General features: G+C 39.7%; 1 protein-coding gene across 3 annotated transcripts in view; it reads left to right on the forward strand.

Moving 5' to 3' along the window:
* VAMP7 (vesicle associated membrane protein 7) overlaps positions 1-14,695 on the forward strand; it is an 86,196-nt gene that overhangs the window by 45,646 nt on the left and 25,855 nt on the right. The window lies entirely within an intron of this gene.

Consider the following 14,695-nt stretch of genomic DNA (forward strand, 5'->3'; position numbering starts at 1 on the left):
GGGTGGTGTCATCTGCATATCTGAGGTTATTGATATTTCTCTTGGCAATCTTGATTCCAGCTTGTGTTTCTTCCAGTCCAGCGTTTCTCATGATGTACTCTGCATATAAGTTAAATAAGCAGGGTGACAATATACAGCCTTGCCGTACTCCTTTTCCTATTTGGAACCAGTCTGTTGTTCCATGTCCAGTTCTAACTGTTGCTTCCTGACCTGCATACAGATTTCTCAAGAGGCAGGTCAGGTGGTCTGGTATTCCCATATCTTTCAGAATTTTCCACAGTTTATTGTGATCCACACAGTCAAAGGCTTTGGCATAGTCAATAAAGCAGAAATAGATGTTTTTTCTGGAACTCTCTTGCTTTTTCCATGATGCAGCGGATGTTGGCAATTTGATCTCTGGTTCCTCTGCCTTTTCTAAAACCAGCTTGAACATTAGGGAGATCACGGTTCACGTATTGCTGAAGCCTGGCTTGGAGAATGTTGAGCATTACTTTACTAGCATGTGAGATGAGTGCAGTTGTGCGGTAGTTTGAGCATTCTTTGGCATTGCCTTTCTTTGGGATTGGAATGAAAACTGACCTTTTCCAGTCCTGTGGCCACTGCTGAGTTTCCCAAATTTGCTGGCATATTGAGTGCAGCACCTTCACAGCATCATCTTTCAGGATTTGAAACAGCTCAACTGGAATTCCATCACCTCTACTAGCTTAGTTCGTAGTGATGCTTTCTAAGGCCCACTTGACTTCACGTTCCAAGATGTCTGGCTCTAGATGAGTGATCACATCATCATGATTATCTGGGTCGTGAAGATCTATTTTGTACAGTTCTTCCGTGTATTCTTGCCACCTCTTCTTAATATCTTCTGCTTCTGTTAGGTCCATACCATTTCTGTCCTTTATCAGGAATGCATGTAAGAATTAAAGATTTTAAAATTAAAAAAAAAAAAAAAGAAGAAAAAGAAATGTTCCCTTGGTATCTCTAATTTTCTTCAAGAGATCTCTAGTCTTTCCCATTCTGTTGTTTTCCTCTATTTCTTTGCATTGATCGCTGAAGAAGGCTTTCTTATCTCTTCTTGCTATTCTTTGGAACTCTGCATTCAGATGCTTATATCTTTCCTTTTCTCCTTTGCTTTTCGCCTCTCTTCTTTCACAGCTATTTGTAAGGCCTCCCCAGACAGCCATTTTGCTTTTTGGCATTTGTTTTCCATGGGGATGGTCTTGATCCCTGTCTCCTGCACAATGTCACGAACCTCCGTCCATAGTTCATCAGGCACTCTTATCTATCAGATCTAGACCCTTAAATCTATTTCTCACTTCCACTGTATAATCATGAGGGATTTGATTTAGGTCATACCTGAATGGTCTAGCGGTTTTCCCTACTTTCTTCAATTTAAGTCTGAATTTGGTAATAAGGAGTTCATGATCTGAGCCACAGTCAGCTCCTGGTCTTGTTTTTGTTGACTGTATAGGGCTTCTCCATCTTTGGCTGCATAGAATATAATCAGTCTGATTTCGATGTTGACCATCTGTTGATGTCCATGTGTAGAGTCTTCTCTTGTGTTGTTGGAAGAGGGTGTTTGCTATGACCAATGCATTTTCTTGGCAAAACTATTAGTCTTTGCCCTGCTTCATTCCGCATTCCAAGGCCAAATTTTCCTGTTACTCCAGGTGTTTTTTGACTTCCTTTGGGTGTTAGTTCTAAAAGGTCTTGTAGGTCTTCATAAAACCGTTCAACTTCAGCTTCTTCAGTGTTACTCGTTGGGGCATAGACTTGGTTAACTGTGATATTGAACGGTTTGCCTTGAAGACAAACAGAGATCATTCTGTTGTTTTTGAGATTGCATCCAAGTATTACATTTCGGACTCTTTTGTTGACCATAAAAATACCATTGGTAGCTTGATAGGGATTGCATTGAATCTGTAGATTGCTTTGGGTAATATACTCTTTTTCACTATATTGATTCTTCCGATCCATGAACACAGTATATTTCTCCATCTATTAGTGTCCTCTTTGATTTCTTTCATCAGTGTTTTATAGTTTTCTATATATAGGTCTTTAGTTTCTTTAGGTAGATATATTCCTAAGTATTTTATTCTTTTCATTGCAATGGTGAATGGAATTGTTTCCTTAATTTTTCTATTTTCTCATTGTTAGTGTATAGGAATGCAAGGGATTTCTGTGTGTTGATTTTATATCCTTCAACTTTACTATATTCATTGATTAGCTCTAGAAATTTTCTGGTGGAGTCTTTAGGGTTTTCTATGTAGAGATCATGTCATCTGCAAACAGTGAGAGTTTTATTTCTTCCTTTCCAATTTGGATTCCTTTTATTTCTTTTTCTGCTCTGATTGCTGTGGGTGAAACTTCCAAAACTATGTTGAATAGTAGTGGTGAGAGTGGGCACCCTTGTCTTGTCCCTGACTAGGGGAAATGCTTTCAATTTTTCACCATTGAGGATAATGTTGGCTGTGGGTTTGTCGTATATAGCTTTCATAATGTATAGGTATGTTCCTTCTATTCCTGCTTTCTGGAGGGTTTTTTTTTTTTTAATCAGAAATGGATGTTGAATTTTGTCAAAGGATTTTTCTGCATCTATTGAGATAATCATACAGTTTTTATCTTTCAATTTGTTAATGTGGTATATTACTTTGATTGATTTGCAGATATTGAAGAATCCTTACATCCCTGGGATAGAGCCCTGTGGTCATGATGTATGATCTTTTTAATATGTTGTTGGATTCTGTTTGCTAGAATTTTGTTAAGGATTTTTGCATCTATGTTCATCAGTGATATTGGCCTGTAGTTTTCTTTTTTTGTGGCATTGTTTATCAGGTTTTTGGAGAATTTTGAGCATTAATTTACTAGCGTGTGAGATGAGTGCAATTGTGCAGTAGTTTGAGCATTCTTTGGCATTGCCTTTCTTTGGGATTGGAATGAATACTAACCTTTTGCAGTCCTGTGGCCACTGCTGAGTTTTCCAAATTTGGTGGCATATTGAGTGCAGTACTTTTACAGCATCATCTTCCAGGATTTGAAACAGCTCAACTGGAATTCCATCACCTGCACTCGCTTTGTTCATCGTGATGCTTTATAAGGCTCACTTGACTTCACATTCCAAGATGTCTGGCTCTAGCTGAGTGATCATACCATCGTGATTATCTGGGTTGTGAAGATCTTTTTTGTACATTTCTTCTGTGTATTCTTGCCACCTCTTCTTAATATCTTCTGCTTCTGTTAGGTCCACACCACTTCTGTCCTTTTTGAGCCCATCTTTGCATGAAGTGTTCCCTTGGTATCTCTAATTTTCTTGAAGAGATCTCTGATCTTTCCCATTCTACTGTTTTTCTCTACTTCTTTGCATTGACCGCTGAGGAAGGCTTTCTTAACTCTCTTTGCTATTCTTTGGAACTCTGTATTCAGATGCTTATATCTTTCCTTTCCTTTTCTTTTCTTATATCTTTCATTTTCTTTTCTTATATCTTTCCTTTATCCTTTGCTTTTCACTTCTCTTCAGAGGTATTTGTAAGGCCTCCCCAGACAGCCATTTTGCTTTTTTGCATTTCTTTTCCATGGGGATGGTCTTGATCGCTGTCTCCTGTACAGTGTCACCAACCTCTGTCCATAGTTAATCAGGCACTCTATCTATCAGATCTAGAACCTTAAATCTATTTCTCACTGCCATGGATTGCCAACATCTGCTGGATCATGGAAAAGCAAGAGAGTTCCAGAAAAACATCCATTTCTCTTTTATTGACTATGCCAAAGCCTTTGACTGTGTGGATTACAATAAACTGTGGAAAATTATGAAAGAGATGGGAATACCAGACCACCTAACCTCCCTCTTGAGAAACCTATATGCAGGTCAGGAAGCAACAGTTAGAACCGGACTCGGAACAACAGACTGGTTCCAAAAAGGAAAAGGAGAATATCAAGGCTGTATATTGTCACCCTGCTTATTTAACTTATATGCAGGGTACATCATGAGAAATACTGAGCTGGAAGAAGCAGAAGCTGGATTTAAGATTGCCGGGCGAACTATCAATAACCTCAGATATGCAGATGACATGCATATGTCACCTGTGGCAGAAAGTGAAGAGGAACTAAAAAGCCTTTTGATGAAAGTGAAAGAGGAGAGTGAAGAAGTTGGCTTAAAGCTCAACATTCAGAAAACGAAGATCATGGCATCTGGTCCCATCACTTCATGGGAAATAGATGGGGGAACAGTGGAAACAGTGTCAGACTTTCTTTTTTTGGGCTCCAAAATCACTGCAGATGGAGACTGCAGCCATGAAATTAAAAGACGCTTACTCCTTGGAAGGAGAGTTATGACCAACGTAGATAGCATATTAAAAAGCAGAGATATTACTTTGCCAACAAAGGTCCATCTAGTCAAGGCTATGGTTTTTTTTAGTGGTCATGTATGGATGTGAGAGTTGGACTGTGAGGAAAGGTGAGCGCCAAAGAATTGATGCTTTTGAACTGTGGTGTTGGAGAAGACTCTGAGGGTACCTTGGACTGCAAGGAGATCTAACCAGTCCATCCTAAAGGAGATCAGTCCTGGGTGTTCTTTGGAAGGACTGATGCTGAAGGTGAAATTCCAGTACTTTGGCCACCTCATGCAAAGAGTTGACTCATTGGAAAAAACTGTGATGCTGGGAGGGTTTAGGGGCAGGAGGAGAAGGGGACGACAGAGGATGAGATGGCTGGATGGCATCACCAACTCGATGGACAAGAGTTTGGGTCAACTCTGGGAGTTGGTGATGGTCAGGGCAGCCTGGCGTGCTGCAATTCATGGGGTCACAAAAGGCACACACGACTGAGTGACTGAATGTACTGAACTATCAGGGTTTGGTATTAGGGTGATGGTGGCCTCTTAGAATGAGTTTGGAAGTTTGCCTTCCTTTGCAGTTTTCTGGAAGAGTTTGAGTAGGATAGGTGTTAGCGCTTCTCTAAATTTTTGGTAGAATTCAGCTGTGAAGCTGTCTGGTCCTGGGCTTTTGTTTGTTGGAAGATTTCTGATTACAGTTTCAATTTCCATGCTTGTGATGGGTCTGTTAAGATTTTCTATTTCTTCCTGGTTCAGTTTTGGAAAGTTGTACTTTTCTAAGAATTTGTCCATTTCTTCCCAGTTGTCCATTTTATTGGCATATAGTTGCTGACAATAGTGTCTTATGATCCTTTGTATTTCTGTGTTGTCTGTTGTGATGTCTTCATTTTCATTTCCTATTTTGTTGATTTGATTCTTCTCCCTTTATTTCTTGATGAGTCTGGCTAATGGTTTGTCTATTTTATTTATCTTCTCAGAGAACTAGCTTTTGGCTCTGTTGATTTTTGCTATGGTCTCTTTTGTTTCTTTTGCATTAATTTCTGCCCTAATTTTTAAGATTTCTTTCCTTCTACTAACCCTGGGCTTCTTCATTTCTTCCTTTTCTAGTTGCTTTGGTGGAGAGTTAGGTTATTTATTTGACTTTTTTCTTGTTTCTTGTAGTAAGTCTGTATTGCTTTGAACCTTCTCCTTAGCACTGCTTTTACAGTGTCCCATAGGTTTTGGGTTGTTGTATTTTCATTTTCATTTGTTTCTAAGCATATTTTGATTTCTTTTTTGATTTCTTCTGTTATTTGTTGGTTATTCATCAACATGTTGTTCAGCCTCCATATGTTTGAATTTTTAATAGTTTTTCTCCTGTAATTGAGATCTAATCTTACTGCATTTTGGTCAGAAAAGATGCTTGGAATGATTTCACTTTTTTTGAATTTACCAAGGCTAGGTTGATGGCCCAGGATGTGATCTATCCTGGAGAAGGTTCCATGTGCACTTGGGACAAAGCTGAAATTCATTGTTTTGGGGTCAAATGTCCTATAGATATCAATTAGGTCTAGCTTGTCTGTTGTGTCATTGAAAGTTTATGTTTCCGTGTTAATTTTTTGTTTAGTTGATCTATCCATAGGTGTGAGTGGGGTATTAAAGTCTCCCACTATTATTGTGTTATTGTTTATTTCCCTTTCATACTTGTTAGCATTTGTCTTACATATTGTGGTGCTCCTATGTTGGGTGCATATATATTTATAATTGTTATATCTTCTTGGGTTGGTCCTTTGATCATTATGTAGTGTCTTTCTTTGTCTCTTTTCACAGCCTTTGTTTTAAAGTCTATTAAATGTGGTATGAGTGTTGCTACTCCTGCTTTCTTTTGGTGTCTATTTGCGTGGAATACCTTTTTCCAGCTTTTCACTTTCAGTCTGTATGTGTCCCTTGTTTCAAGGTGGGTCTCTTGTAGACAACATATATAGGGGTCTTGTTTTTATATCCATTCATCCAGTCTTTGTCTTTTGGTTGGGGCATTCAACCCATTTACATTTAAGGTAATTATTGATTAGTATGATCCTATTGCCATTTACTTTATTGTTTTGGGTTTAAGTTTATATACCCTTTCTGTGTTTCCTGTCTAGAGAGGATCCTTTAGCATTTGTTGGAGAGCTGGTTTGGTGGTGCTGAATTCTCTAAACTTTTGCTTGTCTGTAAAGCTTTTGATTTCTCCTTCATATTTGAATGAGATCCTTGCTGGGTTCAGTAATCTGGGTTGTAGGTTTTTCTCTTTCATCACTTTAAGTATGTCCTGCCATTCCCTTCTGGCCTGAAGAGTTTCTGTTGAAAGATCAGCTGTTATCCTTATGGGAATCCCCTTGTGTGTTATTTGTTGTTTCTTCCTTGCTGCTTTTATTTTATTTTTTTTCATATTTTTTTTTAAATTTTATCTTTTTTTTTATTTTTTTAATTTGAAAATCTTTAATTCTTACATGTGTTCGCAAACATGAACCCCCCTCCCACCTCCCTCACTATAACATTATAAAACTCCTAGAGGAGAACATAGGCAAAACACTCTCAGAGATAAATCACAGCAGGATCCTCTATGATCCACCTCCCAGAATTCTGGAAATAAAAGCAAAAATAAACAAATGGGATCTAATTAAAATTAAAAGCTTGCTGCTTTTAATATTTGTTCTTTGTGTTTGATTTTTGTTAATGTGATTAATATGTGTCTTGTGGTGTTTCATCTTGGGTTTATCCTGTTTGGGACTCTCTGGGTTTCTCGGACTTGGGTAATTATTTCCTTCCCCATTTTTGGAAGTTTTCAATTATTATCTCCTTAAGTATTTTCTCATGGTCTTTAATTTTGTCTTCTTCTGGGACTCCTATGATTCGAATGTTGCGGTGTTTAACATTATTCCAGAGGTCTCTGAGGTTGTCCTCATTTCTTTTAATTCTTTTTTCTTTTTTCCTCTCTGTTTCATTTATTTCTACCATTCTGTCTTCTACCTCACTTACCCTATCTTCTGCCTCCATTTTTCTACTGTTGGTTCTCTCCAGAGTGTTTTTGATCTCATTTATTGCATTATTCATTATATGTTGACTCTTTTTTATTTGTTCTAGGTCCTTGTTAAACCTTTCTTGCATCTTCTCGATCCTTGTCTCCAGGCTGTTTATCTGTAACTCCAATTAGTTTTCAAAATTTCGATCATTTTCACTATCACTATTCTGAATTCTTTATCAGGTAGATTGCCTATCTCTTCCTCTTTTGTTTGGTTTGGTGGGCATTTATCCTGCTCCTTTACCTGCTGAGTATTTCTCTGTCTTTTCATCTTGTTTACATTGCTGTGTTTGGGGTGGCCTTTCTGTATTCTGGCATTTTGTGGTTCCTCTTTATTGTGGAGGTTCCTCACTGTGTGTGAAGTTGGACAGGAGGCTTGTCAAGGTTTCCTGGTTAGGGAAACTTGTGTCAATCTTCTGGTGGGTGGAGCTGGATTTCTTATCTCTGGAGTGCAATGAAGTGTCCAGTAATGAGTTTTGAGATGTCAATGGGTTTGGTGTAACAGGGCAGCCTGTATATTGAAGCTCAGGGCTATGTTCCTGTGTTGCTGGCGAATTTGCATGGTATGTCTTGCTCTGGAACTTGTTGGCCCTTGGGTGGTGCTTGGTTCAGTGTAGGTATGGAGACATTTGATGAGCCCCTATCGATTAATGTTCCCTGGATTCAGGAGTTGTCTGGTATTCTCAGGTTTTGGACTTAAGCCTCCTGCCTCTGGTTTTCAGTCTTATTCTTAGAGTAGCCTCAAGACTTCTCCATCTATACAGCACTGATGATAAAACATCTAGGTTAATGATGAAAAGTTTCTCCACAGTGAGGGACACCTGGAGAGGTACTCAGAGTTACATGGAGAAGAGAAGAGGGAGGAGGGAGATAGAAGTTTCCAGAAGGAGAAGAGGGGGAATCAAAAGGGGAGAGAGCAAGCTAGCCAGTAATCACTTCCCTTTGCTCTCCACAGTCTGGACCCCTCAGAGATGTTCATGGAGTTAACACAGAGAAGAGAAGAGGGAGGAAGGAGACAGAGGTGTCCAGGAGGATAAATGGAATCAAAAGGAGAGAGACAGATCCTGCCAGTAATCCCTTCCCTAAGTGTTCTCCACAGCTTGGAACACACAAAGAAATTCACAGAGTTGGGTAGAGAAGAAAAGGGGGAGAGGGGAGATAGAGCGACCTGGTGAAGAAGAAGGAAAGTCAAAAGGGGGAGACAACAATCAGACCAGTGATCTCGCTGCCGAGTAAAAATGGGTACTGAAGATTGGGTTCTTAAAGGTACAAAGTTCATAACAAATATCAAAAATCAAAGATTAAGAATCTAGAGTAGAGGTTCAGTTCAGTCGCTCAGTCGTGTCCGACTCTTTGCGACCGCATGAATCGCAGCATGCCAGGCCTCCCTGTCCATCACTAACTCCTGGAGTTCACTCAGATTCATGTCCATCGAGTCAGTGATGCCATCCAGCCATCTCATCCTCTGTCATCCCATACTCCTCCTGCCCCCAATCCCTCCCAGCATCAGAGTCTTTTCCAATGAGTCAACTCTTCGCATGAGGTGGCCAAAGTACTGGAGTTTCAGCTCTAGCATCATTCCCTCCAAAGAAATCCCAGGGCTGATCTCCTTCAGAATGGACTGGTTGGATCTCCTTGTAGTCCAAGGGATTCTCGAGAGTCTTCTCCAACACCACAGTTCAAACGCATCAGTTCTTCGGAGCTCAGCCTTCTTCACAGTCCAACTCTAACATCCATACATGACTACTGGAAAAACCATAGCCTTGACTAGATGGACCTTAGTTGGCAAAGTAATGTCTCTGCTTTTGAATATGCTATCTAGGTTGGTCATAACTTGTCTTCCAAGGAGTAAGCGTCTTTTAATTTCATGGCTGCAGTCACCATTTGCAGTGATTTTGGAGCCCCAAAAAAGAAAGTCTGACACTGTTTCCACTGTTTCCCCATCTATTTCCCATGAAGTGATGGGACCAGATGCCATGATCTTCGTTTTCTGAATGTTGAGCTTTAAGCCAACTTCTTCACTCTCCTCTTTCACTTTCATCAAGAGGCTCTTTAGCTCCTCTTCACTTTCTGCCATAAGGGTGGTGTCATCTGCATATCTGAGGTTATTGATATTTCTCTTGGCAATCTTGATTCCAGCTTGTGCTTCTTCCAGCCCAGCGTTTCTCAAGATGTACTCTGCATAGAAGTTCAATAAGCAGGGTGACAATATGCAGCCTTGACCCACTCCTTTTCCTATTTGGAACCAGTCTCTTCCATGTCCAGTTCTAACTATTGCTTCCTGACCTGCATACAGATTTCTCAAGAGGCAGGTCAGATGGTCTGGTATTCCCATCTCTTTCAGAATTTTCCACAGTTTATTGTGATCCACATAGTCAAAGGCTTTGGCATAGTCAGTAAAGCTGAAGATGTTTTTCTGGAACTCTCTTGCTTTTTCCATGATCCAGTGGATGTTGGCAATTTGATAAATCCAATATTAAAAAAACACAAAGTCACAAAAATCATGAAATTTATATATATGAAGTTTGCTTTAAAAATAGGGTCTTTTTTTTCAAGGTAATAGTAGATTATAAAAATGAAAGTTAAAGGAATAATAGGGGACTGAAAAATAACTTTTTTTAATTTAGAAAATGATAATAATTAAAATACATCTAGGACTTTCTCTAGAGCTCTTGTGGACAATGTGGGGTCAGTTCATTTTCAGATAGTTCCTTGGTCCGGCTGTTCTTCTCAAGGTCTATAGACCCCTTTGCTATGTAGTCTGTGCTAACTACAGGGTTTTAATATATTGCACCTGTCATTTCCAAAGCATTTTCCTATGTTTATTTTAGCTTCTTCTGTTTGCTGGTCTCTTCAGTGTCTAATTTCCACCCTGACACAAGGTGGGGCAGTGGTGGTCACTTTTTTTAGGCTCACTTGTTCAGTAATGCTATGGGGAGGGAGGAACACTGCAAACAAATATCCCTGCTGTGTGCTCACAGTGATTCAGCCACACTGGGTTTGCCCCTGCTTACAGCATGTGTTCTTTCCCAGTCTACATTGTTCAGGCTCTAGGCTGTTCTGTGGGGAACTCTGACGTAGGCCCTGGGTTGCATGAACTCCCCAGGTCTAAACTGCTCAGGTTCAGTTTTTCAGGTACTCCACAAAGGCACAGACTTGGTTGGGCCTGTGTTTTGAGCGTGTCTCCGGTCCTAGCAGCTCAGGTGACAAGGTGCTTGGTGAGCACAGTCGCCCCCAGGTGGGCACTGCGACTTATCACCTCCCTCATCCCAGCTGCTTGGTTTTCTGGGTATACAATGGGCATGCCTTCTCAGGTGTGCTGTGTGTCTCTTCTGGGGAGTTGATCTCTGGCTGCAACCATCCCGGCGGATATCGACAGTCCAGAATCCCATGAAGTCTTGTTAGCAACAAAATCTGCTTGCAGTTCGGTATAGGATGCCTCTCAGAGGCTGTGATTGCCCCCTTCCAGCTCTGGCTGCTCTTGCCTACCTGTCTCTAGCGGGAAATGGGCCGGTCCGCAGCCAGCTATCTCTGCTTAGTCCTTTGTTCTGTGAGTGGGCCTGGTGGTGTCTTAGGTTAGGGCTTTTCACTGGATAGCTGTCCCACAGTCTGGATTGCTATCTCTAGCTGGTTCCCTCAGAATGCCATCAGGGCATTCAGGCCCAGTCCTTACCCTATGCAATGCAGCCCTCGCCTCCCTGTCTAGCCCCTCCTGCTAGTGGGGGATGCGAGCATCTGGGCTGCTGCTCTGTTGGGAGTTGCTGTTAGGCACGTAATATGTGGGTTTTAATTATTTATTTATTTTTCCTCCCGGTTATTTTGCCCTCTGAGATTCCAAGGCTCGCCACAGACCTGCCAGAGAGAGTGTTTCCCGGTGTTTTGAAACTTTTCTCTTTTTTAAGACTCCCTTCCTGGGACAGATCTCCATCCCTACCTATTTTATCTCTCTTTTTATCTTTTATACTTTGTCCTACCTACTTTCGAAGACAATGGACTGCCTTCCTGGGTTCCTGATGTCTTCTGCCAGCATTCAGAAGTTGTTTTGTGGAATTTGCTCGGCGTTCAAATGTTCTTTCAGTGAATTTGTGGGGGAGAAAGTGATCTCCCTGTCCTATTCCTCTGCCATCTTAGGACCGCCTCCTACTTCCTTGGTTAAAATTATTCCTAAATATTTTATTATTTTATATTATTGTGATTGGGATAGTTTTGTTACTTTTTTGATATTTTGTTATTATGTAGAAACAACTGGTTTCTGTATGTTGATTTTACATCCTGCAACTTGACTGAATTCATGGATTAGTTTAACAGGTTTTCTGTTTGAATCTTTGAGATGTTCAATGTATAATATCATATTATCTTAAATAATGGCAATTTTACTTCTTCCTTTTCATTTTGGATGCTTTTTATTTCTTTGTCTTGTCTGATTCCTCTAACTAGGATTTCTAGTACTTTATGAATAACAGTGATAAAAGTGGGCATTCTTGTCTTGTTTCTGATATTAGAGGAAATGCTTTCAATATTTCACCATTGAGTATGATGTTAAAACACTGGGTCTGACATATATAGCCTTTATTATTTTGAAGTAAGTTCTTTCAGTATTCAAGTGTTGAGAGTTTTTGTCATGAAATTATGCTGTATTTTATCAGTTGTATTTTTTGCATTTTTTGAGATGATCATAAATAGTTTTCATTCTATTAACATGGTATATCACATGTATTGACTTGTGTATTGTTGAACTACTTGTGTAGTTGAACTATCCTTCCTTCCTAGGGATAAATCCCACCTAGTCATGGTGATTGTTTTGATGTGTTGTCAAAGTCAATTTGGTATTATTTTTTTTTTTTTTAGAATTTTTGTACCTATATTCATCAAGAGTATCGATTTGTTTTCCTTTTTTCATAGTGTCCCTATCTGTCTTTGATATCAGGGTAGTGCTGGCCTTGTAAAATGAGTTTGTGAGTGTTCCCTTCTAAGTTTTTTCGAAGAGTTTGAGATGAATTGCCATTCATTTTTCTTTAAATATTTGGTAGAATTCACTAGTGAAGCTGTTTGGTACTGGGATTTTGATTACTGGTTCAGTCTCCTTAGGAGACCTTGGTTCAACTCCTGGGTTGGAAGATCCCCTGGAGAAGGGATAGGCTACCCACTCCAGTATTCTTGGGATTCCCTTGTGGCTCAGCTGGTAAAGAATCTACCTGCAATGCAGGAGACCTGGGTTCGATCCCTGGGTTGGGAAGATCTCCTGGAGAAGGGAAAGGCTACCCACGCCAGTACTCTAGCTTGGAGAATTGCATGGACTGTATAGTCCATGGGGTCGCAAAGAGGCAGACATGACTGAGTGACTTTCACTTTCACTTTCAGTCTCCTTATTCATTATTAGAATGTTCATAGTTTATTTCTTTCTGATTCAGTCTTGATAGGCTGTATGTTTCTAGAAATGATTTCATTTCTTCTAGGTTATCCAGTTTGTTGGCATATAACCATTCATAAGTGAAGTGAAGTCACTCAGTCGTGTCCAAATCTTTGTGACCCAATGGACTGTAGCCTACCAGGCTCTGAGGAGCCTCTCAGTCCATGAAATTTTCCAGGCAAGAGTACTGGAGTGGGTTTCCATTTCCTTCTCCAGGGGATCTTCCCAACCTAGGGATCGAACCCGGGTCTCTCCCACTGTAGGCAGACGCTTTACCTTCTGAGCCACCAGGGAAGCCATAACTATTCATAGTAGTCTCTAATGATTCTTTGAGCTATCAGTTGTGATGTCTTCTCTTTTATTTCAGGTTTTATTTATTTGGGTCCTCTTAGTCTAGCCAAAGCTTAGTCAATTTTGTTTATCTTTTCAGAAAACCAGTTCATAGTTTTCTTGGTATTTTCTGTTGCATTTTTTGGCCTCTATTTCAGTTAATTTCCACCATAAGTTTTGTTATTTCCTTTCTTATGCTAATTTTGGGCTTACTTTGTTCTTTTTCTAATTCTTTGAATTGTAAAGTTTAGTTGCTTATTTGAAAGCTTTCTAATTTCTTGATATATTCATTTTTCACTATAAATTTCCCTTTCAGACTGTTTTTACACCATCCTATAGGTTTTAGTGTGTTGTCTTTCCATTTTTACTTGTTTGAAGTTTTTTTAAATTTTTATTTCCATTCTGATTTATTTTTGGATCCATTGGTTGTTTAGGAGTGTGTTATTTAGGTTCCACATATTTGAAGATTTTCTAACTTTCCTTTTAGTATTGATTTCTAGTTTCATGCCATTGTGGACAGAAAAGATAGTATGGTTCAGTGTTTTTAAATTAGTTAAGACTTGTTTTGTGTTATATCATGTAGTCTATCCTGGAGAATGTTCTGTGTGCACTTGAGAAGAATGTGTATTCTGCTGCTGTTGGATGGAATGTTTCTTACATGTTTGTTAGGTTCACTTGGTCTAATGTATGTTTCAAATCCACTGTTTCTTTTTTGATTTTCTGTCTGGATGACCTATTCATTGCTGAAGGTAGGGTATTGAAGTAGATACTAAGAAGAGATGGCAAGAATACACAGAAGAACTCTACAAAAAAGATCTTCACGACCCAGATAATCACGATGGTGTGATCACTCACCTAGAGCCAGACATCCTGGAATGTGAAGTCAAGTGGGCCTTAGAAAGCATCATGACAAACAAAGCGAGTGCAGGTGATGGAATTCCAGTTGAGCTATTTCAAATCCTGAAAGATGATGCTGTGAAAGTGCTGCACTCAATATGCAAGCAAATTTGGAAAACTCAGCAGTGGCCACAGGACTGGAAAAGGTCAATTTTCATTCCAATTCCAAAGAAAGGCAATGCCAAAGAATGCTCAAACTACTGCACAATTGCACTCATCTCACACGCTAGTAAAGTAATGCTCAAAATTCTCCAAGCCAGGCTTCAGCCATACATGAACCATGAACTTCCAGATGTTCAAGCTGATTTTAGGAAAGGCAGAGGAACCAGAGATCAAATTGCCAACATCTGCTGGATCATGGAAAAAGCAAGAGAGTTCCAGAAAAACATCTATTTCTCCTTTATTGACTATGCCAAAGCCTTTGACTGTGTGGATCACAATAAACTGTGGAAAATTCTGAAAGAGATGGGAATACAGACCACCTGACCTGCCTCTTGAGAAATCTGTATGCAGGTCAGGAAGCAACAGTTAGAACTGGACATGGAACAACGGACTGGTTCCAAATAGGAAAAGGAGTATGTCAAGGCTGTATATTGTCACCCTGCTTATTTAACTTATATGCAGAGTACATCTTGAGAAACACTGGGCTGGAAGAAGCACAAGCTGGAATCAAGATTGCCAGGAGAAATAT

Source organism: Ovis aries, chromosome X, assembly GCF_016772045.2.
Source record: "Ovis aries strain OAR_USU_Benz2616 breed Rambouillet chromosome X, ARS-UI_Ramb_v3.0, whole genome shotgun sequence".
NCBI lineage: Eukaryota > Metazoa > Chordata > Mammalia > Artiodactyla > Bovidae > Ovis > Ovis aries.